We start from the raw sequence: 27540 nt of genomic DNA, 5'->3' as shown, positions 1-27540 counted from the left end.
ACCTTGTATCAGCTGTTATGACCCATACCACACTTTCCTGTCAGTTACAGATCCTTTTCCAGATGATGTGTGTAGATGGAGCTGTGTGCCACTTCTCAGCTCCCGGCTGCCGGCTAGCCTTACACCCAAAATAATTACACGGAAACTGTATTCATTTAAACACTGCCTGGCCCATTAGTTTCAGCCTCTTATTGGCTAATTCTCATATCTTGCTTTAACTCATATTTAGTAATCTGTGTAGCACCACGGGGTGGTCGCTTACCAGAAGAGATCTTAACCTGCGTCTGTCTTGGAGAGGAGAAGCAAGGCGACTGCCTGAAGCGTCTGCCTCACTCCCAGCATCCTGTTCTGTCTACTCCACCCACCTGTGTTCTGACCTATTGGCCCAAGCAGTTTCTTTATTAATACCAATGAAAGTCCTCCATCAGATGTGGCCATTGGATTGTCGCCATTTAAGCAAGTGTAGTATTAACAATGGAATGGAGTAATCAGACTTCTGTTCTCTTGTCAGATGGTGACAACAATAGCGGCCATCAAATGATGTCTTTCATAAAACTGTTAACAAAGCAAAATATAAAGTCATATATTAATGAGCTAAATAGCACAAAATGATACATTCTTAACCTGCATAAAATGATTTATTGCATTATTGGCATGGAAAAGAACAACTCAAAAGTCAGGGTGTCCAAGTTATAGCCCAATTTTATTGCCAATTACCTGGGTGACTTAGGGTGAATTGGTTTGGCTTTCTAAACCTGTTTGCAAAGATGAACATAGAAAACTTCACATTATTTGTTTCTTCTATACATTTCTTTTTCCAGTTTCTTAGGAGTGAAGAGATTTTGCTTTTTCTGAACGATATTCTTTGTTTCATTTTCTGGATGGATCATAATTTAATAATGAACATACAGTAATTTAATCATAATTTAATAATGAACATACAGTAAATCAGTTTTTTCACTAAATATACAAATAAATGGCAGTAGCACTTTTGTATGCTAATTAGCAACGTTTTCATAACCTGGCATTGTTTTCATTGTCTAATCAACATTAATGCAATGCAGCATCAGAGACAGAGTTGGAAGACCTCAGCATTGCATTACAAAGGTCCACTCACACCCTGCTTTAGCAATCTTTTGTTCTGTGGTCACATGGCAGCTCCATTTTACCTGCCTCGTCTCTCCAAAGTCACCCATGTGATTGATGGAGTTGGGAGAGCTGATGAAAGCAGGGAGACTGGAAAGAAAGACGGCCTTTACTTCTTAAAATTGCCACACCTTTTTCTTTACCTGTTTTTTAAGTCACACCTGATAAAAGTTAACTCACTCATGCTGGTTTTGCTGGCTTAAGATAAAGTTGGCTCCAGCCCCTGGCATGGATTGTTTGTAATACTCAGTACAATATCTGTAAAGGCTCTGAAGAAGATGTAAACTCAGAAAACAGCCACAAAGTTGGCCTGGTAACCACTCATGACTATATCTAGAAAAATACTTTTAAACATTAACGTTTGAGTGGGTTAGGTTAGGTGCGTACATTCTGTGAGAGAGAGAAGACTCTCTGTGAGGTAGTGGTAGGAAAGGTCATTAGCCCTTTTTCTTTAGGTTCCCACTAGGCCATGATGTCCCTGGACTCTATATCCCTGACTAGAAGTCTTGGTGAAAATTCATAGATGGTCTCACTTGGAAACGGAGTCTCTGAATTTATAATTAAAAAAAAAGGGCTGAGGATGAGGCCATACTGGATTGGGATGGAAAATCCTCCATCCATTGAGACAAGAAGAAACATTAAAGACGTGCAGATAGTGATGGCTGTGTGCATACAAGCACAGAGATTGCAGTGGTACAGAAACAAGCCAAGGAATGCAAAGAATCACTTCAGCTTAGAGACAGAGTTGTGGCCTCTTTCCCCCGAGGTTATTTGCTATGTCGGATATTATTGCCATCCTTCAAAGGTCGTTGGTGAGAGTCTGGAGGGCAGAAACAGGGAGGCGAGGGCCTAATGGTAATGGTAGAGTTTTGGAGATAGGAAAATGAAGTTCTTGTATACTTGGCAGGAAAAAGAAATACAGAAACTCTTGTATTGGTGTTTGGTGAGGAGAGTTACTTTCAATAGAGTTCTAACAGGTAATTATCCAGGCCTGTTAGAATGTGTAGCTTGTCTAGAATGGGTGGGTGGTTGTACATTGGAGAAGAAATGTGGCTAGCCAATGATTCTTCCATGGGATCTCCAAGCAAACTCTGGGCTTTAATATATTCCTTTTTTATTTGGGATGGGAAAATGGTGGAACATGAAGGAGATGAACTTTGAACTCCCACAGTTGTCTACTGAAAGAAACTGATTTAGTTTAGAAAAGCATTTAGTGTCTTAAGATGAAATGCATGGAATGATAAGCCTCTCAGAAAGGATGTCATGAAGCGAGACAAAAGAGCAATAAAATGGCATGTAGAAGGAACTGCGTGAGATGAAAAAGAAAACTAAGAGCATCATAACAAAATTACATTGGCACTAAAATGTATTCGGGGCGGGGGGATCATTGGGCCGAGGGGAATCACATCGTGGGATACATGGTAGGCGTCTTCTAGAAAGTGGGGCAAACAAATGGAAAAAAGGCACGAGGCTGGATGTTTTCTGAAAAAGGTTTAAATGGGTGCTTTAATAATCAACTGTAGGTTGTTTCCACTTGAAGGGGAAAAGAAAGAGATACATTTAAAGAAGGTTTGCTTCTTAAAAAAATCAACCTGGATACTATTTGCAAGTGATACTAGCAGCAAGAGAAAGAACCAGTTTTCTCTGACGGAGTGACACTTGATGCCCCAACTTCATTCTGTGGCATGCCTCAGGCTCATGAGTTGTTGACTCCATTCTTTTGGTATGCTTTTTTTTTTTTTTTTTTTTTTTGAAAAAAATACATGAAGTTGAATGGATAGGCAGGAGTGACTATCTAGGAGAATATTGAGGAAGGGAAATAATTTGATCAAAATGTATTGAATGAAAAATTTTGAAACTTTTTGAAAATGTAAAAAAGATCAATTTGTGTGTAGCACAATCTTACTAACCATGTCAGGCAACCAAGGCCAGAGCAAGAGAAGAACATCTCGGTAACTCGGTCTCCATTGGGGATTACTCCAACCTTTATCAACAAACTAACATATGAGATCACTTAGTACATTTGTGTACACATGTATGTGTGTATGCATGTGTATGTTGAAGTGCGGTGTGGGTGTAATCCCAGGACCTTGTGCTTGCTTGGTAAGTGCTCCAGTACTGAGCGACACTCGTAGTCCAGTTCAAGGAGTTTAAAAAGAGCTTTTGGATGAATGTTCAAAACTTCTCGGCTTACAGTAAAGTAGAAAACATCAAAACAGAAGAAAAAGAAAGAAAGATAAAATTCCTTAGAACTGATTCATTACAATGCAAATAATGATAGTGAAACAAATGAAAAATTACTCAGACACACAATTGCATCAATATTTTCCTTGTCTTCATTACAAATTGTGAACTGTTGAAACATCCTAGGAGAGTACAGCATAAACACCACAAGGTGCCTTTGAGAGGATGCGGATGTTAAGATCTGATGGGTGGATGTATGCGGCTTCGCCCTGAATCAGCAGCTCCTCCAAACACTGGTAGGTTTAAAAGGATAAGATCGTTGCATTGAGCATATCTTTGTGCTGTGCCTTTGTCCCCTTTCATGTAGCAATGCATTGTGGAAGTTTCTTGTCAGAACACGGTACTCCTGTGTCTAGTATCGGAAGCCGACGAGGAGGCTCTTTCTGCCCATTGTACGCGTTCCACGATTAATAAGCACTTTTCTTTGATTTTCAATTCTAAACAATAATGTGTGGTTATTCTTTTCTCTACACATAATTACAAATAGGCTTTGCCTAACTATCCAGAAAAGATTCTCTAATACAGAATTACCCTGTTCCTGATATTTGGGTTTTACTTAAAGATATGAACAAAGGAATTCCACAGTGATTCAGGTAGACATGAAATGAAGCACATAAAATGATGTTACTTACAAAGGAGCAGAAATCAAGGCTTTCCTTTGGAAGCAGTGAAGGTCAGAATGTGAATAGCCTCACATCTGCAGCATTTTCAAGTGGAAAACCAGCATTGTGTACAAAGGATATTGTTTTCCTCCAAGTAGTCTTTTGTACAAAAAAAAAAAAATCACTCTCTGATAAACTTCTTGTCTGATTCTTGTTGGGGTGACTACAGGAAAGAGGTTGAGGACTTGTCTTTTCCTATTATCAATAGCTAATCGTAGATGAAGGGGTCAAGGATAAAAAGGGCAGGACCAGAGGGTAGCAGCCTCCCCTTCTTTAGACTGGACTCATACACAGGAGGAGGCTGGGGCACAGAGCTGTGCACCTTAGGGTACCAGGCTGGTTGCTCTGATGTGGTACCCCTGTTGACTCTTCTTATCCTCCCATTTTCCAAGGCTCGTGTCCAGAATCCTAAATTTCAGCAATTTCAGGTGGAGTCTTTGTCTGTAATGGGTACTCATTCATAACAATAATTGTTACTATTTTACCAAAGCACTTAGAAATGATTGCTAAAATACAAAAACTTTTAAAACACCACTGAGAAAATTAATAAACAACAAAACAATCCATTTCTTCTCTATTAAATTTGAGCTGTAGAGAGTGACACATGACCATTCTCACTGCCATGGAACAGGAATAATGACTTCCTGCTTCTTTAGAATTTATATTGGAACGAGGAAGAGCTTGCATTTTATTTTATTATTTTAAAAGAAATAAACCACCCACTGGCACATATTATCTGTCATTAAGCCACTCTTTGTTTTATTTTCCGTTCAGAAACTATGAACATGTCTGAGTTTTTTATGCTTAAAAGTTGTATTATGCCATTATTTCAAGCACATTAAAATACGCAGAAGAAATGCAGGGCAAACACAACTGGCTATTTCTGGTTACCATTAGTTACACACTTGATTTTCAGATCTTTTAAAGCATCAGGTTGTTCATCTTATCCTTTGCGTCTTTAATTTTTTTATATCTACACAAAGAAATTTGCTTTGTTCTAATGAAAGGGAAGTGGACAGTATTAAAAATAACTGTTTAATTTTAACATACAATGACGTAGTGACTAAAAACATATCCATCATGCAGACATGAATATTAATATGTGAATATGAACAGTAATTGTCTGGATAATAAAAGGAGGAACTTTTCTTTCTTTACAGATTATCAAGAGCCTTGCTATTTTAGATTATGGAAAATAGTTTAAGATTCTCTCTGTAATAAGGGTTCACTCAGCAATAATTGTGTAGATACCTACTGTGAAAATGTCTTTGTAGTTAAACAGGTAAACAAAGCACGGTGCATTATTCCAGTACTTCCTATCGTCATAAGCTACTCTTTTCATCATTGCCCATGTTAAACAGTGAGAAGAGAAGGAATGTCTGCCATTGAGAGAGGCCACACAATGGCCTTTCAGGTCTAGTTGAGTTGACTTGAAATAATCGATTAAGCATATCCTGGTAAGAAACATCATGAAGTTTAGAAAGCATGTTCCATAAATATCATGTCTATTTGGATTAGAATTCCCCTTCATTGTAGGCTCAGCGTGTGACTTCAGATTTGGTTTCCTCATCTTAAAAATACAGAGACTAAAGTAAATTGGTGAGGTCAAGGTGAATTAAATAGTTGCAAGAAATTGTGCATCATAATGACCATGGAGGAGGTTTCTGATATCTGAGAAAATTGTACCTTTTTTACTTTATCTCTAAGTTCTAAAATTTATGGTAGAAAGCACTGAAAGCAATTCTTTACCATTTTTAGTTGAATTCCACATCCAGTCCCGTTTTCAATAGTCCACGAGTGTCAGGAACCACAGTGGAGAGGTACTGGTAGGATCACACACAGTAGCCCTGAAAGGGCAAGGATGTGCTTCTAACCAAGACTTGCAAGCTCAGACTCCAGATACAGAGGGTCATGTCAAAGGACAACATGACAGTAAGGCTGAGTAACTTGCATTTTCCTAAGCCAGGAGGATAAGTGCTTCCCTTTAATTTAAAACAACTTTATTTTTTATTTGTATGTGTGGCATGTGCCTGTTTGAGTTTTCCTTTGCCTTGAGATAGAAGTGTGGTAGGCTTTCTGAAACAGCCAGAGGTTACTGCTGCTGGGATAGAGGAGAGGATGTTGGAGAAGTGTGTGTGTGTGGGTATCTGATCCTGGATTTCCCTATGGTCCATTTCAGTGACTCTGGTTTTCACTCTAGGTGAGATGGAACCCACAGGCAATCATCGAGTGAAATATGATAGGTTTGGAAGACACAGACTCACAGGATACTGTGGCAGATGTGCATTTAGAGAAGGCAGAACCATTGCTTCAAAGGAGTAGATATAGAAAGTGCCACCATCCTTGTTTGGTCGTGACCAAGTTCTATGAAATATACCTGGGATTCTGTGTGGGGCACAGTCTTTATGTGACATAGGTAACCACAAGAGAACAAGCCTCAGAAGGGGTTCTTCATGGGGACAGTGGAACTATATTTCTACCTGACATTTTCCAAGTCACCTCGGCCACTTTCCCTGGAGACAACTAGGTGCTCTGGATTCAAACACATCCCTCAAAGCTGCTCCTGATGAACTTGAATGAATCTTTTTTAGGGGGGCGGTGAGAATCTCTGAAAGACACGCCAGTCTTGCCAGGCATCTTGGCATGAGTATCCAAACACATTTGCCTTTCCATGAGATAAGACTGAGAAGCCTTCAGCCATGCATTATTTTGAGTTTGAAGGCTAAGTTTTAGGCGTGGTTTCTCAGTCATCCTTGGTACTTTTTACAATGTTCTTGTAAACAGTCTAATGTTTTTGGGTTTATTTGAAATTTTTCTAGATTTTGGCAGTTTAACTATTTATTTAACCGAATAGTTATTATATACTTCCAACGTTCTAGGTACTCTAGGAGAAGGTAAGTGATAAGCAAAATACAGTCTTTGCTCTGGATGAATAGTCTAGTGGTTGACCAAAGTGACTAGATAACAGGCACTAGCTTTGACTTCAAGGGTAATTGTGGCATGTTTGCGGTGATTTGCTCTTCAACTTTACTTCTTTCTTTCTTATCTGGCTTTCATAAATGAAAAGGAACCACTTTTCATTAAGTGCCAATATTCACAATATGCAAAGCAGGTGGTAGGATTGAATTTACATGGGTGTAGTATGACGAGGAACATGTCCAAGAAGCTCCAGCAGCATTTTGATTTTCCTAAGTACTGATACCTGTGTAAGTAGGATTTCCAAATTCAATACAGAATACATAGATCAATTTGAAATCCACATAAAAAAGAGTATTTTTTAATACAGTGCACCTACATGGCATATGGAATGTGTACCCACAAAACATTATTATCTGGGTGTCTTTCATTCTTTGTTTTTTTTTTTTTTTCGATAAGTCTCTAGACAATATCTATTAGATAATCCTGAGAAATTTTGAGTCACAGAAGAACACTTTGTAACCTGTCCTAAAGAATTTGTTTTACTGATGATTTTTAAGGAGCAATTGGTATGTGTTGTGCAAGGAAAGAAAAATCTCAGATTTGAAACTCATAAAACTAACGGTGGGATTAGGACTTATCCCGAGTGCATGAACTGGCTTTTTGGAACGTATTCCCTATGGATGGAGACCTTGCTCAACCTTGATACAGGGGATGGTCCTGCCTGAACTTGGTATGCCAGACTTTGCTGTGTCCCCAAGGGAGGCTTTACACCCTCTGAGGGATGGGTGGGAGTTGGGAAAGGGGAGGTGGGGATGTGAGAAGGTGAGGAAAGGGGAACTGGGGTTGTATGTCAAATAATTTTTTAAAAAATATTTTCATTTCCCCCCCAAATAACTGTGGGTGTAGAGAGAATGTTTGAGAGGAGGACCAGATGCAGCAGAACACATGAAGCTGTGTTGTTGACTGCTCATCTCTCCTCTTTTTCTGTTTTAACTGTCTATCATAATTTTCAAGAATTTTATAGTTTTTTTTCAGTTTTAATTAACCTTTTAAATGTAGACTATGTTTTGGTCATATTCTTTCCCCTCCACAGCTCTTTCCAGGTTCTCTATACCTCCCTATCTGCCTAGCCTCAAGCTTTTTCTCTCTCTTAAAGAAACAAAAAACAAAACATAAAGCAAAGATTATAACAAACAAAAATCAATAAGATAGAAAACAGCAAAACAAAACAAAACCCAAAAAACAAAACCAAACCAAAGCAGAATGTGGAGTCTATTTTGTATTAACTGGTCATTCTAGGGCATGGAGTTTGCCCTGAAGTGTGGTTGGCATACCAAGTAACATTCTATCAGAAAAAAAAACGGATTCCCCGTGCTAGAAGTTATCAATTACTAATAGTTTCTTGGTTATGTGTGGGTCTCTTGACATGAACCCCCAGATGTTGCTGGGCAAGTATGTGAATCCTTAACCATTCAAAGTTTAATTGTTGGTCAACTAATCAGAATATTCAGTTTTTCTTCTGTATTTGAGTTTTGGTCTAGTAGGCTCAAATTTATTCTTTGTTTCAGCTGGCTTTTCTACTGCTAGACTACTGCACACAGAATTACAGAGAAAATAATTTTTCTCTCATAGTACTGGATATGTGGAAGATCAAGGTAATAGTGCTGCATCTGGTGAAGACATTCCTGATGCCTGTTCTCAGGGCAGATGCCAATACAAGGCAAGGGCGAGCATTCTTAGATGCTGCATCTGGTAAAGGCATTCCTGAGACTTCTTATCATGGCAGATGCCAATACAAGGCAAGGGCAAGCACATCAGGTATTGCATCTCGTAAAGGCATTCCTGATGCCTCTTCTCATGGAAGATGACATTATAAGGCAAGGATGAGCATGCTAGAGAGAGATTCGGGGCTGCAGGACTTTTTTTCCTGGCAAGTCAGTTTCCCCAAAGCTAACTAACCTACTTCTATAATAAGAACCTCTATTCATCTACAGGGACTGAGTCCACATTGCCTTCATTTTCCAACACAATCTCAAGGGAATTAAACATCTTCTTGAGTTTTGAAGGGATATTTAAACCATAATGGAATTTCATAAAATGTCAACCTTAAAGGTAAGGACTCTTGGATTAAGCTTTTATGTCATGCTGCAAATGAAGTAGGAAAGTTAGAACTTGCTAAAAGACCAAGTCCTGTTTGGTCAACTTTAATGGTTAGATAAGAAACAATTGGCAGTTAAAATAATAAGATGATGCAGAATTGTGTCACCAAAACATGGTTTTTATCATGTCAGAAAACATTTCAATTTCTTAAATATATTAATGTATTTATCTCAAATTATATTTGCTAGTTATGTATTTATTTACTTATATACCAAACTAAGGTTTCAGAATCTTAGAAAAACATGCAAATTGTGTGTGTGCACAAGTATGTACACCCACATATTCGCACACACATATAGCACTAAGTTTTAAAATTGGATGCATGTCTATGCTGGAGAGAGAAAAGAACAGTTGTAAACAGGTGCTAGATGACTGTCAAGCACTGAACTATGATGAGTGAAGGCAACTGATTTACTTGAGGGAGACTGCAAATGAAGTAGGAAAGTTAAAATTTGCTGAAAGACCAAGTCCTATTTGGACTTGATATTATTATGTTACATACTAGAAAAGAACTAACTCTTGACTTTGCAGCAAGGTGAGAGAGGAGTGGGAGAGAGGCAAGTACAGAACACCGTGTAACAATCCAGTGTAAAATGGTGCATTAGAGAAAGGATGGAGATACAGTCGGCATGATACCAATAGTATAATTCCACATCTGAGCAGGAGTCATAAAGCTCCCATTTATTAGCAGCAGAAATGTATGATCTCCTGGAGGACAGCAAAACGGTCTTGTTTTATGTGCTGTTGGGGGAAAGGAGACTGGAAGCAGAGCTGTGAACATTTATAGAGTGCACACTGAGCTTGGATGAGGTTACGATCGTTCATCAGCTCCCAGGTCCAGCTCATTGAAGCCTTTCTGCCAATCACCCTTTAAGGAGAGATTTTGTCCTCTCTGCTTCATGCCTGAAGACACAGGACTCAGAACTGAAAAACTTTGTCCTTCACCACAAATTAAGAAGCAGAATCAAGATTTGTGGTTGGATTTTTCTCCTCTGATGAACAGCAGCCTGGAGTGCATTCTGGACATTAACTTTTACTCTGAAACTAGGCATTGCTGTTCTTGTTCTATGAAGGCTCAGGAAAAACATTTTTAGAGGTCTATTCTTGTTACTCTTTTCTGTTTGAGACAATGAGTTAGTGATTTCACAGACATTCCTGGAGAGCCAAGCTGTGGCTGGAGAGAGTTGTCTCTGTTTACCACTAGGCATTGGGAAACAATCCATGCCTTGAAGACCATGTTCCTCAGAAACTTGTGCACATACAACAATTACTAGGAGGAGCCTTCACTTTTGTTTTGTTTTGAGGAGCTGAGGATTGAACTCAGGGCCTGAAGCAGGCGGAGCAAACACTATGATAATGCTACATCCCAGCTGTTTACATCTGAGCAGGGGTAGCTCTGCAACATTCTAAAATATTTAGGGATCAAATTCTTTAAGAAGAGAAGGTTGAATATATACACATATATGATATGTATTACATATATTACATATCATATATTATATATGTACATCTTCACTTACATGTTCGTATCTATCTATCTATCTATCTATCTACCTATCTATCATCTATCTATCTGTCTGTCTGTCTGTCTGTCTGTCTGTCTATCATCTATCTGTATGTATGTATTTGTTTCTATATATGTACTCATATGCAGACCCCATACATGAAAAGTGCCACTTTCCTTACATCATTTTTCCAGCATCATCTACTATGCATTGCAGATTGTAATTTATGTTTTACATTTCAAGCTTGAAATGATTTCATTTGCTCTCTTACTCTGAATGGAACAAGCTAAAATAAATCCAATCCAGTTTCAATTTTATAACATCTGGTTTGGCTTCTATGGAGGTGGTGGTTTGCCCTAGCAGGCCCCTGGATAAAGTTCAGACCATTAACTGTTTATCTAACTTAAGTTTTATTGGAATACTGATGTTTGCTGTTTGCACATCATCTGTTTCTGGGCCGGAGAGATGGCTTAGCCGTTAAGTGCATGTGCAGTTCTTGCGGAGGACTTGAGATTAGTTGTCATCAGCTGTGTTGGCTGGCTTACCACCACCTGCAGCTGCAGCTCCAGGGGATCTGCCATCCTTTTCTGGAATCCACAGACACTGTACTCACTTCCACGAATCCAGACTCATGCAAACATATATATGGATAAGCTAACAAAATTACAAAATATTACTTGTGTCTGTTTTTTGATTAAGAACAATGTTTAATAGTTGTAACAAGGATGGTATTGCCTGCCAGCCTACCTATACTTACTTGTGTCCCTTTTTTGGTATGTGCTGGCACCTGGCCTATGACAGCAGGAGGTGCTTCAATGTCACATTTTCATTCATGTTCTCCACCTGGCTCTTATCGTTCTCTTGCCAGAGAAGCCATAATGTCCCATATAAATCATGTGTGGGACAGCAACTTGAATGTGAACAGTCTCAGTCTTTTCTTCATTACAAGTATGTATTGATTCTCTAGTCTTTTCTTTTCTTATAGCCAGGAAAACATCTGAAATATGCTAAAAAAAATACTGTGGTATGGTTATTATCTCCATTTTGAAATGAAAAAAAAAGACTACTTTCATTTTTAAAAATCCAAACAAAACCGAAACTGGGCACAGATAATGTGCACATTGCTCGTGGGATGGGAGAGACGCGGGAAGACAAGATACCTTTCTTTGAAGAGATGAGCTTGGGTCATTCCATTTGTCCCAAGCCATTCACAGTAAGTGTCCAGTTCTGCTTCCAGATTTACGTGATTCCAAAGTCTCCTGAAGCTTGGACTATTACGAATGAAGCATCGAAGTGTCTGCCTTCAAAGCTTTCATTTATCATTGGGTAAAGACAAACATACCAACCGGGCCTCAGTTTTACTAGATGGTGTACAACTTTAGTTTTTTGTGTTAAGATCCGTTTGTCTGAAAGAGAATGCGTTTTAAAGATAAAACAAAAGACTTCGAATAAATCAAGGCTTGCAGAGACTCTAAGGTTGAAGTATTATCTCAGAGCTACTCTGACAGAAAGAATTAAAGAGAAAAAGAAGCATATCCTTGGGGGTGAAATGCACAAAGGCAGCCCATAATAGCTAGGATCTAAGCAGAAAGAAGAAAGAGGAAAAGTTTGAAGAGAAGCCTCCAATACAAACTTGAAAATGACTTTCACATAAGTGTCTTTGGTCATTTTGCCACCAAGAAGCCTAATTAAGACATCTGCTAAGAGTTACCAACTGATGGTGGTCTTCCTGTCACACCATTTTAATTGACATGCTGTGATTTTTGTTCCAGATTAACTTCATAAGTGGCCTTCTAATAGGAAGATCACTTAAATTAAAAGTGGGCTGTAAATGAGGATTTGAGATGGTAATAGGCCAGTGTAACCTCTCTGTCATTTACATACATTTCCATTTTCCAGTGCATATTTGCATGTATTGGAGGAAGTCGCTGAAGCTTTTCTACAGGGCAATATTAGTATGGTAATGAGCATCCAACTGGCACAGGGTCCAGAGAGTCAGGTTTTTTTGACCTTCCTTCAGCACTAATTTTGGAGATGCCTTTGAGCTTCCAACATTTATAATAGTAAATCTATGTTTCAAAGCAAAAGAGTTCAGGCTATTTGAGCAGGTACAATAAATGTTCCAGTAGACTAAAGTGATTTGAAGCATGGAGCATTTATAACACCTGAAGAGCTGCTCAGTACGTTAAGGTTGCCAAACCATTTCCAAACATCTTTGTTCTCCAAGCTGGCTAGAATTGCTCAGTGTGGTGGGCCAATACAGCATGCCTTTTCGACAGGAAGGCTAGCGTCCAAGGTTCAGAATAGAAGTTTCATGGAAGGGGCAATGGAGGGGGAGACTCTCCGACCAGGTTCCAACTGTGAGTCAGTCCCTATCTGATTTTCACTAATCTGAACCTCAGTTCTGCCTTGATAGATGCCGAGTCATAACAACTCCTTGCTCTTTGTGCTTAGATCGAGACAATGAATGGAAAAATACTTTATGTAAGGTTCACTATCTAATGCAGAATCTACTCCTGGTAAATGAAGCAAAGATAAGCACAGTGGACTGCTTTATTTACTTTGGTTAGTTTGGGACTAGAGGTGCAGAGGGAGGAAAAGAAGGGAATCAAAGGGGGAGGTCCTTTTAGTGGGACTTCCTATTGTAGTCTGAGAAACTAAGTTAGTCAGATCCATTGTACCAATGGAGTTAAGTTCTTGCTTTTCCTTGTCTCTTTTGTCTGCCTGTTTCGTCATGGTAGATCTGGAGGATGAGAGAAGTTTGAGTTGAAAGTTCCTGTCAAAATACATAGCGATAGGCTAGGTTGTTCTTTCTTATGCAATTTTATTAACTATTATTTCTTTGTGGGGACAGTAACCTTCATGATTCCAAGTAGTCACAGACGGCAGTGAAGATTGGAAGGGATGGGGTCAGAATGCCACTGGATGCCACCTAGGTATGTTGGTGTCACATAGAAAACACTTCTGTGGCAACACCCTTTAGAGTTTTAGGGGCATGATTTAGGCATGAAGATCTTAATGCTGTTCTCCTTTATTATTTAGCAGACTGTGTTAACCTAATTTTATTTGTGTGCATTCATGATATTTTTGATTGCACCTTTTCTGATTCCTTTGGAGACTGCCTCTACAATCCACATCACCTCCACAGAATATGGAAATTGTTCTTTCCTTACCAAGACAGAGAGGACATTTGGATCGGACAAGGCTTACCCCGACACCCTTGACTGCCTGTGTGTATAAGAGCCAGGCACACTTAGTCAGGGGACTTTCCTGGAGGTAATGTGTGGAAGGAGGGAGCAGAGTTCTTTTCCCATTGAAATTATGAAACTAGGAAATGTGACTTTGGAACAGAGGGTAGATTTGGGACATGAGGACAAAGGTAAACCATGCTGAGACCTGAAGAGGGAAGAGGCCATCTCAGCAGCTCTGTGTTTGAACTGTCAAGTTATGTGGGCCACAGAATTCCCTTTTCACTTTAACTGTCAGAGTTGGGTGTCTGACATGTAATTTAAAGCCAATTAAGACTTGAAAAAGGAGAAAAAGATAGATGTACAAAAAAAGTCTGGTGAGGTAGGAAATCAAGTGTTGGCAGAAGATATGAGACTTGAGGGCCTGGAAGAGGTCTGGCTGTATTTTGGCACAGGATAGAGCTTGTTTGGCTTTTCATTAACCTTTCTAGTTTTTTTTTTTTTTTTTTTTTTTTTTTGTGTGTGTGTGTGTGTGTGTGTGTGTGTGTGTGTGAACAATGTTCCCATAACATCTCTAAGAATCTTTAACTACTTTTAGGTAGATGTCACAACTTTTAACATTGAATTCTCTACTTAGAATGCAAAAAGAATGTCCCTATTGCCACTCAGGGCTCTCTCTCTCCACCCTCAAGTCCTGTTCAAACAACGTAAAACTGGAGAGAAATAAGACTGAGAAGCAATGTGATACCACAGCAGGAAGGCAGTATTATGTATTATGGAATAAAGTTTTTGGATACCCACTCAGGGAACACTTATTGTGGCTTAGCCTCTTGAGTTTTCCAAATGGAGTTTGGGGTAAGAATAATAGTCCTTCTTATCACACACGGTTTTCACGTGGACCATGTGTGAATCTGTGACTGGTATGGAATTGTTGGCGCTAAGAAGAACTGGCTCTGGAGACTTTTGTGTGTTGCTTTAAGGCAAATATGAGCCAGTGGTATTGGGAGGAGATAGAGCAAGAACTTCTGCCTTCAGCACAAAGCGAAAACAGAAGTTTCCAAAGCCTGAAATAAATGGGGCTAGTTTTTTTATCATTTGTGTGTGTGTGTGTGTGTGTGTGTATGAGTATGAGAGAGAGACAGAGACAGAGAGATTGAAAGGCTTCATGGCATTTGTGATTGGTCTTTTTATTGTTTGGTAATTTCATAGTATATTTTGATGAAACCCACCTCCTCTCCCCTGTGCTCCCTTTCCCTCCCCTTCCCTTCCCGCCCCTCTCATCTCCGCTTCCCTCCTCTTCCCTCCTGCTCCTCTCCTCTCCCATTCCTCTCCACCAGTATTTTCCAATTCCATGTGTGTCTTTTAAGATCCACTGGGTCCATTTAGTGCTGCCAGTAGGTGCATGGTATAGCGCCATCTACTGGAACATGGGTAACCTCTCAGGGACTTCATCCCTCCCTCTCCTCACCAACTGCCAGTATCTTTTCAGGAGTGCTGGGACTTCATGAGCCCCCTCCTCTACCCATGCTGTGATTTTGAAATGCTTTCCTCTTGTGAACTTATTAAAACTATTTTAAAATTTACTTTTTTATGTGTATGAGTATCTTGCTTGAATGTATATCTGTGTACCCTGTGCTTGCCTAATGCCCCAAGGAGGCCACAAGAGGGTGTCAGATTCCCCAAGGACTGGTATTAAAGATAATTGTGAGCTGTCATGTGAGTACTGGGGATCAAACTCAAGTGCTCTGGAAGAACAGCCAGTGCTCTTAACCCTGGAGTTATCTCTCCAGCTCTTTCTTGGGAGTGTTTTCTAAGTCCTTTCAGGCAAGAAGGAGCAGGCACCAGGTGCTTGAGAGTAACTCAAAAGTAACACTCAAGATTCCAAAAAGGAAGCTCATGGGTATGTTTCATCTTAGCATGTCTTAGTTTTCTAAGGTCATAAAATGATTTGTGTTTGTAGTCTGTCTTTCCAAAGGGAGGTAAATTCACAGACATCATAAGTTTGGTGTTTTATTCATGCTAGCATTAGTACCTCCACTCACAGGAATCAGTTACCCAGAAGCTTTCAGATACTCAGCCTGGGATGATTAGATAAATCTCTCCACTCACACAAAGCACAGCAGACAGTTAATATTTATCTATATAAATGGAAGTTAAAGTTTTGAGACACGGACACATTTTCTGAGGACGTTGAACAAAAGCGAAACCAAGGGACCCATTGCTGTGATGTGCATTGAATTCCAACAAGTGAGATATGCTGGCATGTGTAATAAAACCCAGGGAAAGAGCCTGATTTATAGTCTACAGAGCAAGAAGAGAGTTGAGATCTGACTATCCTTATTCTACTTAAAAAACTGGTGTAGAAGAAACGTGGTGGGTCCAGAGAGCAGACTGGTTGCCAAGGGGAGAAGACGAGTTGGCAGTCCTGGAAGCAGTCCTGGAAGCAGTCCTGGGACCTTCATTTTCCCACTCTGCTGGAGGTTGGCTGCCAGCTCCGCCTTCCTGGGAGATGTGTCAATAAGCCATTTGCATGACCCTTTACAAAGTTAAGCCTATTATTTGGACTTCCAGGCTGCTTTTATACAAAGTCTGTGACAGACACAGTAGGAATAAAATAATACATGTCCACACGCTGGGTGCCTTCTTAGAAATTAAAAGTTAGAGTCAGAGAAACTTTGCAGCCAAAACTGTGTTTGGCCAAGATATGCTAAGTATTAAGGTAGCTGCTGCTTCATCTCTCACTCTCCCTGTCACCTCTTTGCCAGTGGGCCTGACTGGAGTTCCTACCCAGAAGAACTAAATGGTAGGGATCAACTAAATGTAGGACTGCATAGAGGATAACATACTCTTTCACCCGGTAAGAAACCATGAATGACTTGAGGTAATAGTCATGAGTGAAGATGAATATATATACATATATATTCACACATATATGTAATATATATAAATATATATAATATATAATGTAATATTATATATTAATGAGCAATAGTCACTGAAAAGTTATTATATATCATCTGCCAAGATTCCCAGAATAGAGTGGAAAAAGCTGGGTATATAAAAAATAACAGGGATTTGGATATGATAGCAGATAGAAGCTGAGTCAGGTGTACAGGACATTTATTTTGGTGTGTCTTTGGAATCCCAGTCTATGGAATAGAAAGAGGAAGCCACTGGGCAGAGGGAGAAGTTGAATTGTAGCACATGCTCAGGGACAACGTTGGCCAGAAAACAAAAGAGACATTCTGATATGAGAGTGGCATTTAAAGGCTATCACTTTAGGGGATGAAATGGCCAGGTTTTTGTTCTCCCTTAGTGGTCACAAGAAGTAGGCAACACAGAGAAACATGGCCTTAGGTGAGATGATACTACGCCTTGGCAGCCATGCTGCAATGGAATGATGGTTGAAGACCATCTATTTGAGCAACCGGAAGAGGACCTGGTGACACATCACATGTCCCTGGTGTTTGCTTTCCACCTCAGTTTGATATTGCTCATACTTACAAGGTCTCTTTGAGGTTGGTGAGACGGTAAGAAGGTTAGAAGTCTTCTGAGGCTGCACACAAGTTCATTGATTACTTGGATACTCAATAAAGACTGTCACTCTCCTAACTTACATGGTCTGATCTTTAAACAGGTGTGTTAAAGGCTAAGGTAGGTGTGGTAGAAAAATGCAGACTTAGAATTTTGTAGAACTTCCTTCAATCCCTTTAAGAAAGATGTATATTTTCAATAGGTAGGGTTGTCTGCACTCACGTTATCTGATTGATCTCAGGGGAATTGCAGTTGCAAGCCCAGTTCTAGCGAGGTAGAGCTGAGCTCAGAGGTTCTTGCCCACGGTTCTTATATCAGTAGAGTGCCTACAAATCCCTTCATGAATTCTAATTTAATCTGGGGGCATTCATATGTTTTCAGAGTTCTGTAGGGAAGTCTATGGTGTAGCCAGAGTGGAGAATATGGATCTAACGCAGCCTTTTATTTTGCAGCTCAGGGAACTGGAATTTGGATTAGGAGAGTGAGTTGTCCAAAGACATATACTTATTATTAGAGGACCAAGAATTAAGGTTCAGTCTCCTCAGTAAAACATGGGATATCTCCCTCTATTTCATACCATGCTTAAGTGTGTGTGTGGGAAATATGAAGCAGTGGGTAAGCTGGTCGAAACTGCTGACATAAATTATACGCTCTGTTTGTTCCCCCTGCCACACATAAGCTTTTATTGCATCTTACTCATTTACTACCTGGCATTGCTTTCTCTTTTCTTGTTTCTGTAACTGAGATTACAGGGAGTTCAGGAAACAAACGGTAGAAGGGGAAGGAGACCTCACATAGAACTAAGAACTTCTAGACAACAACATTGTTCTCAGTTCTTCACTGTTTCTCAGTTCGTGTAGTAATTCTAGGATGCTGGTGTGAATGGCTAAATTTCAAATTTCAATCAGTCTCAGGTGAGTTTGGCCAGGTGCTTAGAATCTCCCAACTGATATGCGTTGTGATTTAGACAGGAAGTGTCTCCATTAAAGGGTAGCGAGCTGAAGGATTGCAGGTTACTCTGTCATGAGGGAACTGATTTTGTCAGTCTGTGAACCCGTTGAGGTTCTCAAAGACAGTGTGCTACTAAGATGTAGGTTCAGGTTGGTAAAAATAGGTTACTGGGGGAATGACTTTGAAGAGCTTTTATTATCTCCAAACATTCCTGTCCTTTTATCTCTGGGCTGGCTGCCATGAGAAATATACATGTCCACATTTTCTTTACCAGGGTACTCTGCTGAAACAAAGCCCAGAGCAATATGGCTGACACGAGTCACTGAAATTGTGAGACAAAATACATTCTCCATCCCTCCGGTTACTGTACAATAAATGATTTGTGGTTGGTTCATAACTTTCTAAAGTTTATATTCTATCAGAACCTGTGGGCAGTGTGTTTCACAGAGGTAGCACTTTTAAAATACTGGTTTTAATTGATGATTTTTCCTCATTGATGATTTTTCCTACTTACTGTAACTCTGAGAGCGAAAAGCAGGTCCTCAATAAAAATAAGATGGATTAATGATGAGCATCGCTGAACTGCACAGGCTTTACTAATCAGTGTTAACAGATTCCAGTAGCTTCCAAAGAACCTGTAAGGACAACATTCTATTTAAAGTTCTTCCGTTGGTTAATTTTACTACTACTTGTTGGTCTTCGTCTCTTTTAGGACTATGAGATTTTTTTTTTTTTTCTGGGATACTGTGGAACTAGCTTCTGGGGCTTCGGCATATCACTGATAAAGCAGTTATAATTACTTAACCCAACCATCACCTCCAAATCTTTTCAAATGTTCTGTGAAGAAGAATTCTTTAATGATTCAGTGAGTCTGCAATCAAGGATGTTAATATTCCTTGTAACCAAACCTCCTTCTGTCTCCTCAGAAGGTCCATCCCAGGCATAGGACTGAAGCAAGCAAAAGTCCTTGTGGGAGACCAACGGTGACTTTCCTACAGGCAGGGTGAGCTTCTGAAGCTGCTATGGGCACAGAGGGAGCAGCAGGCAAAACTGATACATCTCCTAAGCAGTAAATACTCCAGGCTTGAAAGAGAACCAAGAGATGCTGGAGAGCAGAATGATGGGAGAAGTGCGCCGATCAAATACACCCGAAGGCTTGACTATACCCCAGATGCGATCCTACTGAGAATGCTAAGTGTGGTATAAATATAGGCATAAATCTCACACTACTCGTTTTTACTGTAATGCCATGCATCAGGCAAGGTGGCATGCTAGGGTAGACTTTCACAGGGATAACCTATACATAATGATAATGAGTTGTGCGACACGTTTCTGTTTGCTAGCCTTCTTTCCCTTTTGCGGTTGGAGACCTTGTCCTACCTTGTCATCAGTTGTTTATACGGATTCTACGCAACAGCCGGATAGCTGCCAATTCCTGCGGGACTGGATGGGAAGAAAATGAACTATCTAAAACTGTATGTTTTCAGTGCTACAATGACAATGACATGGAGAACATGGTGACTGTATTTATGAACAATGTGCTATATTCTTTAAATGTACAGAAAATAATCTTTATATTCTCATCAAACATCCATACACACCCCCATACACTGTTCAGTTTGCAACTTTTTTGTTTATTAACATGCCCGGGGGGGGGATTGTCCAAAGTCCTGTGTTCTGATCCCCCCCCCCCAAAACTTAATATTTTCAGTGAACACTGAAACCATAATTCTCATAAGCCTGTCAGGGAAACCCATATAGTCCAGGTTTGAAATGCATCCTTTGAAAGGTCTTGACATGGTTGTTCCCAGCTCAGGCTCCCACGTTTCCATGTCTGTACAGTCCTTTATGCTGGTGTTCTCTCTCTCTTATGCATTGCTGTAGTGAGCTCTCATTCACAACCATCTAACTCTTGCCTTCATTTTTGAGTCCATTTAGACAACCTGTTGCCAGGCACAGAAGAATGCTCCCGTCTCTTGTCCTTTCATACTTTCTACACACTCCAATTATGATAACTAATCAGAAATACTAGACTTTTTTTGTCTTCAAATCTGTTCACTGAAGAATTGAGATCTTGTATTAGTCACTTTTGTCTCTCATACCTCGTAGAATCAACCTGTGGTGTGGATGAAACAATTGGTTCATAATGAGTGGATTTAAATCCAGGAGCTGAGCACTGCTCTTGTGTGGCGAGGAAGAAATCTCCATTCCTCATGATGCTGATTCCTGTGTTTCACTGTTGCGGTTACTGCCTGGCATACCAATGTGTCTCATTTGTGCAAACATTGTATTCCCACTTGAGTGCTGAAGTATTTTCCTAATTGCTGGATTGCTTCTGGCTGCCATGTGCTGTTTTGTACAAAGCATGCCAACACAGAATTTAAAAGCGAGGTTGCAAGGGCTGTAGTTAGTGCTCTGTAACAAGTCTGGCTAAATCTAAACATGCTAAGAACATGTCTGTAAATTCTGTAGGTATAAGTGAAAAGTACATGAGATGCATTTTTCTAGTAGTCCTTTCTATGGTTTCCTAAGATTTGATTTTTAGTTAGGGACAATATCTAACTTCTAACCATGCCTTTTTTAGTCTGTTGATAGTGAGTTTCTACCACACAGTTTTTACACAAAGGACATGAATCACAAAATCATGTGGAGCTGGGGAGACCAAGAGGCACAAGGGGCACACTTAGCCATCAGCAGTTTCACACTTAGTGACTATGCTGCTGCTGAGGGAGTGGTGTCCATTCTGGTTGCTTATTTCCTGTAATTTGGAATTGTAAATGTTTTCACCATTATTTGCATGAATATGTCATTCTAGGACCCATTACAGATATAAGAAGCTTAAGAGCAAATTACTAATCAGCAGAAGTTTTTTAATGTTAATTTTATGTATATGAAAGTTTTGTCTGCATATTTTCCTGTTCACCAAGTACATGCTACACCTACAGAGGCCAGAAGAAGGTGATGGGTCCTTGGAACCAGAGTTATAGGTGGTAGTGAGCCACTGGGTATGGGAAATTGAACTGGGTCTTCTGGAAAAACAACCAGTGCTCTTAACCACAGAGCCTTCATCTCTCCAACCCCTAAAGAAAGATTTAAAAAATATTTTCATTAATTCCATGAAAATTTCATACAATGTATTTTTTCTTTTTATCTCAACTCCTTCCTTTAATATCCTTCCAGATGCTACATCTATCTTTTTATACCTTTCAAAGTAGTGTCCACTTATAAAAATAATTCATCGATTTCGATGTATGCTAATGATATTTTCCTAAAAGAGACATTCCCTGGCATGCTTGACACACTTGGAGCCACACTTTTAAAGAAAACTGACTATCCCTCAGAAACTATCAACTGCTCAGAGCTCCTCAGGTAGGGGTAGGAGTTTTTGAATGACTTTCCAGATCTTTCTAGAATGTTAACCATCGTGATCTTGTACATGTTTTATGTAGGCAACCACAGCCTCTGAGGGTTTATTAGTGCAGCCATCCTGCTATGTCAAGAATACACTGTATCATTTAAGTCTCTCACCTCTAACTCTGACAATCTTTCTTCCTCCTTCTCCTAAATAGTCCCTGAGCATTGGAGGAGTGTTATAGAGATGTCCCCAAATAAAGTCAATATTGACTAGGATGCTTCCTCTCTACTGTATAGCTTTCATAGTATTGGAAGGTGCTATGCAGGTGACTGGGGGCAAAAAAAATCTTACCCAGTTGTGAGCTCTGTGAACTGTAATAATAGCCAGCATGACAAGATATGCCTGTGTATGTAATAGTGGTATGAATGTGTTGGGAGTAACTGATCACTTTCTGGTTGGATTTAAGGCCTTTTCCAAAGGAGGAAGCATATGCCTAGTATTGAAAATCTGGTCAAGAATCATAATTGAGGAGCTCATAGGCCCCAGTGGTGACCCTACTTCTATTATTTTATGAAACGGACATAGAATCTTTCCTCTAACTTCCCGTCTCTCGATCTATAGATTAGTACTATTCTCTGACTTCATAAGAGAAGTTTCTTTGTGTAGTAGACAGTGGCTAGCACAAAAAATTCATAATTGGTCAAAGTATAGCGAATAAGTAACAGAAGAGATATTTTAAGTGTAACTTTCTATGAGGAATCTGAGAGGAGCAAAGTATGAATGAGGTGCAGTATATTCCATGGAAGCAGCAATCACTAGTAGGCTGTGCTTCCAGGAAGGTCAGAGGATAGTATGCCAGAGTTCAAGGTATGGAGTGAAGTCTAGTACTAGACAAATATGAACTAATGATGACTTGGGTCTTAGAGGATGTCCTGTAATGTTCTGTTTGACTGTGCTAACTCAGACAAGCTATACACAAGCCTTTTTCTCCTAGGCAACAATGTTGTAGACAAACAGACAAACATACCAAGTTAACTTAGTAAGCATTTTCTTACCAATTTAAATTGTGATTCTGATATGGTTCGACTGTGTTCTCTAAATATGTATGCGTTAAAAGCTGGCTTTTCGGGAGTATGACACAAAGAGATGGTAGAAAGCTGACAAGGTGGTGACTGTTGGGAGGTTTTTAGGTATGCCAAGCTTAGAAGACATTAAAGGAGTTCTTGCAAGTTTCAGTAGTTTTCATGGGAGGAATGTTGAAGTTAAAGATGCAAGACTGTCATGTGATTGTTTCTGGCTTCTTGTCTTGCCATAGAATTCTCCCTCCTACATACATGCTTACCATAATGCCATATGCCAAAAAGTTAACACAATCAAAAGGGTTTTTAATAGATTCAAGTAATGCTAATGTACTCTTGAACCTCAAAAACCATGTATGAAGTAAACACCCAGTTTCTTTATTTGTGACCCATCAGCAGGTATTGTCTCATAGTAGCAGAAAACAGACTAATACTAACTCAACGTGTGTTTTTTATCTGATGATGTAACTGTTGTAGTTTTCATTATCATATCTTCATAAAAGCTAGTAAGAAGTAGAGTAGACAAAAGGACCATGTGCTCGCTGTAACTTGTGACACGTTACAAGCTAACATTTCCCCTCATTTGCTTAGCCTGTAGTCACTTCCTTCAAGGGAGTTTGGAAAACATACTTTTGCCTTATGTCTTGTGTTAAAACTGTTATGGTTTGGTTGAAGAGAAAGAGGAAGTAATCAGTCATCTTTCTCTCATAGAAAATGTTTTCCTGGTTGCTATGTAAACTCAGCAAAATATAGCACAAATCTGGAAGCGTTTGGAGAACACATTGAGATAGAGATTCATCTCAAGGTCTTACATGTTTTCTTAGAACAAGGAATCAACGGTTGAGATTGCTGCCATGCTGTGGGGAAGCCTAGAGTACACGAAGAGGCTTCATCTTTTGTTGTGGCTATACTACTAGGTGAGGACTGATCTGACACACAAGAGACCTACAATCCTAATTACTCCAGAACAAGATAGTCTCTGGCTGCAATTGCCTGAGAAGACCTGAGTGAAGGCACATGACTGAAAAGTCTCCCTGGAGCTAGAAAAGCACAGAATTAAGTGATATGTTTCACAACGATAAAAAGTAAATTGATTTGGAGGTTCAGAAAGAGCAGAAGATGTGCATTCCCAGTACAGATGTTTAAAGGCTGTGACGATGGGCAAGTTAGCAGATTGCTACGGAGAATGGGACTAATGGAAGGCATGGAGGAAGGAGGAGAGAATGGGTTGCCTTACAAGCCCTTTGTAGCCTTTACAAGTGGTAGTCATTGCATTGCTCTTTGCAATTTGATCAAGGTGCCACAGTTTGTCAGAAAGTGCCTGAACTAGGGTTTGAGACATTGCATTATGGGATGTTCATGTTCATCTCCCATCCTTTCCAAGCAATTATTCAGAAACTCAGCTCACTCTACCTTCATTTACAGCACTACGGGGGCAATACAAAATGACCATGGTTATTATAGTGACCTTAATTTAAATACTGGAGATTTTGTTTTAATAGTGGATATATTTTCACTACCCATGCTCTGTGCATGCATTCTGTGTAAGAGGACAGCTCACTGCTAAAGTCCTGGAAAGTACCAGACATGCCAGGAAGGGGTGCTCATTTCCCCATTCCAAACATAAGGCTCACTGGGTTCTTTCATGAGCATCATTGTTACTTGAGCTAGCTAAGAAATTGTGGGCTTGGGACACTTTCTTCCTATGTTGGTCTCAATGGCTTTGTTCTCGGAGCCTCAAGATATTGACCTGACTCTTCTCTCATTTCCAGAAGGAAGGCTTTGCTGTCTGGAGCTACACAGTCAGATGTGCACGGACCTCTAACTTAGGGCTGTGTGCTCCTCCATCCTTTGGCTGCCCATCCTTTCTACATTTGGGTCTTGTTTGTTGAGTTCTCTTAAAATCTGTGAAGACAGCTGACCATCACCAGGAATAGTATTTTTCACTATTTCTTCACTTTTAGGCACTTACATTAATGCTACTGGATTTAATAAGCAATATAAACAGAACAATGTGCCCTGTTGATTGCGCATCTGAATGAAAGAACAGTGTAATCACTATGTGTACTCTGACATGCTCTCTCATTGTAAATGGATTTTCAAGTGATGGTTTCCTGATGTTTATGTATCATTCATTTATCTTGTCCCAGAAACGGTGCTGTTATCTCCATATACATGATCACATTTGTGTTCTAAGGCAGAAGAGAATCCAAGGGCTCTTACTTTCTTAGCATTCTGTTTCTCTTTAAATAAAATTGCCTCTGTTTTTCAATAATTAACTACTTTTCCCTCATTGTTTCTGGATCATGATGGTATTTTTCATCAAGATTCTCTACAATACACCCCACTGTCTAACACTAGCCAAGGAGGTGGGCACGTCCTGCTCAGTAGTTCAGACGCTTCTTAATGGAAGTAACTTTAGTATAGCTTCATGCAGAAGGCAGCCACTTGGGTTTTAACACCCAGTGGTTATGTCTCAGAACTTTTATCTTCCTTGTCTTAATTGATAATTGATGTGAGAGAGCCTAATTCACTATAGGTGACATCATCCCTAGACTGGGATGTGTAAATGGGCATTTTTTATCTTTCCCAGTCCCACGGCAGCTTTTAAAATTACCATTCAGAGACTTAATATTAATTATAAATGTTTGACTGATGGCTCAGGATTATTATTAGTTAGCTCTTACATTTAAATTAGCCCATTTCTATTAACTTAAATATTGCCCCATTGCCTTGGCATGACCCGTCTACTGGAATGTTGTTCCTTTGTGGTTGGATGGTGTCTCCCAGACTCCACCTTTCCTGTCCTGTATCTCTGCTTGGATTTTCTGCTTGGCTCTATCCTGCCTTGCCAGAGGTCAAAGTAGTTTACTTAACGAGAGCAACACATTTTCACAGCATACAGAAAGATATCCCACAACAGGACTGGGCTGTATAACAAAACCAGCAGAGAACAAACCAGTAAGCTATTTCTGCTTACAGTCTTTGCTTTAGCTGCTACTTCTGAGTTTCCTGCTCAGACTTCCTTCAGTGATATACAGCCACCTGAAAGTGTAAGGTGAAGCAAATCTTTCCTGCTCAAGATGATTTTGTCTGCTAAATTTTTTGCTACATTTTAAAATCTGTCTCCTGTATGTTTTTTGATATGATAGCAATTTCAAGTTAAGTAGGTGGTCATAATTATTGTTGGAATGAATAAATGGGCAAAAGAGATAGTGCTTAGACTATTCCTGGTTGAGGTGTTGTTCAAATCCTGGTCATTCATAGCTTCTTTTCATTCTCTGAGTTTCTTGAATATTACATGAGACAGCATTACATGAGACAGGATTACACGAGACAGCAGAACTCACATGGGCACACACAATTCCTGTTGGGAGTCATATTTTTTTGGTAAAAAAGGTATAGTTGTGCATGCATTTATTATTTATTAGGTACTTTCTACCACTTGGCTCTATCACACTTTCTCTCATTTGCTCATCTTTGTGGAATTTCTGCCCTTGTATCCTATCTATCATTAATGAGTACAATGTAATAAATCATCCCAAGAGAATAAAAATCAACACGTAATTGAAAATGAAAGTTTCCTAGTTTTTGACACATAGTATCTAAGAAACAGGGTTCTTTACTTGACTCAGGGATCTTGGCATCACAACATTTGTATCTGACCTTGTTATTTCTACCCTCTTCTATTGGAAGTAACTAGCAGGAAGGAGCAGAGGCAGAAAAGATGCTGCACATTCCCTGAAGTGGGGATCTTTCCAAGTCATCGCTATACTTGGCCTTTAGGACACTTGGACTCAGATTGTAGTAATGAAAGCTGCGGAGATGGCTAAGTTGGTAAAGTCCTTGGTAGACAAGCATGAAGACCTGAGATCAGATAGCCAGCACTCATGTAAAAGCCAGGTCTGGTGGGACAGATCTGTAAGCCCAGTGTTTGGGGACAAAGACAGGGGGATTTGGGGACTTCCTTGTCAACCAGTTTATCCGATTGATGAGCTTGAGATTCAAGAAGAGAGCGAGAGAGAGTAGCACCTGACACTGGCCTCTACATGGGCATGTACAGTCACAACAACCCATGTACATGCAGAGAGAGGCACATGCACAAAAAGACTTTTTGATAAAGTTCAGCCCACCATCAAATACCTTTTAGACAGACTAGATTCCTCAATATCTCGAAAGGTATTTATTCATAAATGATTAATATTACCACCTTCTCCAGGAACAGCTTTCTTTATGTTACTTCTTCTTCTAGGCCATTTGGGGGCAGGTACAGGCAGGTCTGGTGGCTCAGGTTTATAATCCCAGAAACTCAAAAGTCTGTGGCTGCATATTGCAAGATCAAGGTCTATCTGGGCTACATGAGCAACGTGATGATATTGTGCTCAAAATAAAGAGAGAGCCAAGGGGATCTAGCTCAGGAGCATGGTGTTTGCCTAATGAGCTTAAGTCCTTGGATTCTACTACCATTCCACCAAAAGAAAAAACACTGATTAAAACCAAATCCAAAGCACAAAAACTTAGGTTTTTCTGTTATTTGTTTTCTGAGAATGTGGGTCACATATTATAAAGCAGTAGACAAAGGCCACAGGTTTTGGCATAAGACAGACATTTTTACAAGAGCTCCACTACTCCATCAATCAGGAACACCCCACTTATCTTTCCTGTGATTTCATTTCCCTTAGTAATTGCAGGGAAGAAAGCAGGGTGTGAACAAAGGCATGCCTAATAACTATTGTTTGTTGGGACAATGACAGTCTATGGCACTTGGTACCCATAGCATGTACTTACTGATGGTAT

The sequence above is a fragment of the Arvicola amphibius genome, chromosome 1, assembly GCF_903992535.2.
Source record: "Arvicola amphibius chromosome 1, mArvAmp1.2, whole genome shotgun sequence".
In the NCBI taxonomy this organism is placed as follows: Eukaryota; Metazoa; Chordata; class Mammalia; order Rodentia; family Cricetidae; genus Arvicola; species Arvicola amphibius.
Note: the sequence above shows the minus strand (reverse complement) of the source record.